The following is a 2,352-nucleotide window of genomic DNA, read 5'->3' as shown; positions in this document are numbered from 1 at the left end:
AGACTAAGAAACTCTGAAGAAAAGCAGATATTTAAAAAAGAAAGCACTACATTTAACTAAAAAAAAAAACAAAAAAGTACCTTAACAAAAGAGAAGGAGAGGAACAGAGAATGAGGTAAACTGACTTTTACTAAGAACAGTGGTCCTGCTTGGGCAGATGGTTTGGCTCAGACAACCTTCAGAAGTCCCTTCCAATCTCAACTATTATCTGTTTCTGTGATTCTGTGATTTTAATGATACCCAAACTTAATATCAAATACTTATGTATATACATAAGTGTTTTGTAAGCAATCATACCTATTCTAAAGTGTGAAGAATCCTCAGGTTCTATATACGTTAACATGTCCCAAATTGCTTTCAGCTTAGTTCTAGTGTGAACATTTTGCCTTTGCTTTTTACCCCTGGTGTTTATCCATACCCATGATAGTAATGGGGAATAGTCAGCACAAGACATCTCTGGTGAAAAGGAGGGGTTTACATGTACAGGTCATGCAACTGATTGCTTCTCCTGAATTATGCCCTCACTTTGTCATGGTTGGTGACTTCAGCTTCTTATACATCATATTAAAACATTCCATTGATAATTTAATCTAGAGCCTTTCTAGGTCAGCCAAGGATCAAAAGGACAGTGTGAGTTTGTGAGGGATCTTTCTAAAATGAGATTGAAGCACATTTTTGATGAAGTGCAAAATAGAATCTTTTATAAATAACAGGGAGAGCTGACTTGCCCAAAGTTTACCCCTGGCAGATATAAGCTTGACATTCATTACAAGAAAATGGGTAAGTCAAAGGGAAAACAGATAAATGTAGTGATGATGCATAATAAATATTGAATCTCTGACGAAATAATTCAAGCTGACAAGCCCAATCAATGCTTTTGCTTATTTTAACTAATGATACTTTTTTTTTTTTTCTTTTTCCTGCAGGAAAAATACCAATATCAAGGATATCAAGGAATGAGAGAATTTCAACAATCGTAGAAGTCAAAGTGACTCCATCACTATCCCTTACTTTTTTTCTTGGGTTTTTACATTTAATGTTGGTGTGGGGGAACTTGCCTTACACAAAGATTGTGCTCAAAGGAACAGTGAGGCAATCCTGCACTGGGAACAGAGGCTTTGTCAAATATTTCCAGGTAAAAGCCTTGAAATGTAGATTTGCTTAAAGCTGTGAAATTAATGATAGATTCAGAGATCTTCAAGCATCAGCTTAGTATTTTATTATAGGCATGTTCAGCATTGAGATCAAATGCTTATGTAATTCTCGTAGTTTAAAAGTTTTTGCCACAAATTTTCACCTAAACATTTTTTATCACTTTATTTTTGTGCCAGAAGATCAAATAATTTTCTAACTACAAGTATTTAACTGAAAACTTTACAAAGACTTTGGGACTGTCCCTCTATCTCAAAATTACTTAATGTGAATTGTAGTTCAGTTTCAGATGAGCTTAGATGGCAGAGCAGCAACCACATACTGATTAGTCTAGCCTAAAGCTTACCACATTGGTAGCCATAGAAGCTCCTCCAAATAATAATGTTGAATGTTGAAAACATTCCATCCGTGGAGTGATCCTCACATTCAGTTCTGTAAAACTTACTCCTGAGCTCATCTCAGAGCACAGTTTGATGAAAGCAGATTCATTAAAGAGATTATGAAAAACAAGCACAGGCAGGTGACAAGCTAGAAACTAGTTTCTTTGCAAAGTCTGACATGAACATGAATGATAGAGAATTTTTATAGCACTTTTCATCTTCAGATGATAGCTGCTTTCACACCTGGAGAAACTGAGACTCATGATTAGATAAGCTTCCAAGTTACAAGAAGCAACAGCCAAATTAGGGAGAAAAGATTAAATGGGAAACAGTCAAGGCAAGGTTCAGCTTCATCCCCCAGAACGCTTCATATTTTGGACAGATCCCTTTGTTCTTTTTGGAACCCATTGGGAAAGAACTATGAAGACTGGCTGCAAAGTTCACCATAGCAAAAGCCCTCAGTCGTAAAAAAAAGTGACTAGCTTATCACATCTCCCCTTGCCTCTTCAGCCTAATTACACCTGCCCATCTACCCTCTCCTTATTTTAGCCTGGCTCTTTTTTTTTTTTTTTTTTCTTTTTTCTTTCTTTCATGCTATTTGCATGTCTTCTTCACCTCCCCACATTTTCCCTCAGTTTCATTAAACCACTGTGCTATCTGCTGTTGTTACATTGTTGACTGCAATTAAGCCTTCTCAATGTCCTGTTTGTCCTGCCATCATCACTGCAACAAACCCTTCAGAGCAATTCAGTGAGGGTCTTTTTTGTTTTAACCTATAGGCCCCCATTAAAGCAAGGAACCAGCAGTCAAGATTAGGAAT

The sequence above is a fragment of the Anser anser genome, assembly GCF_964211835.1.
Source record: "Anser anser genome assembly, chromosome: Z".
NCBI classification, from domain to species: domain Eukaryota; kingdom Metazoa; phylum Chordata; class Aves; order Anseriformes; family Anatidae; genus Anser; species Anser anser.
Note: the sequence above shows the minus strand (reverse complement) of the source record.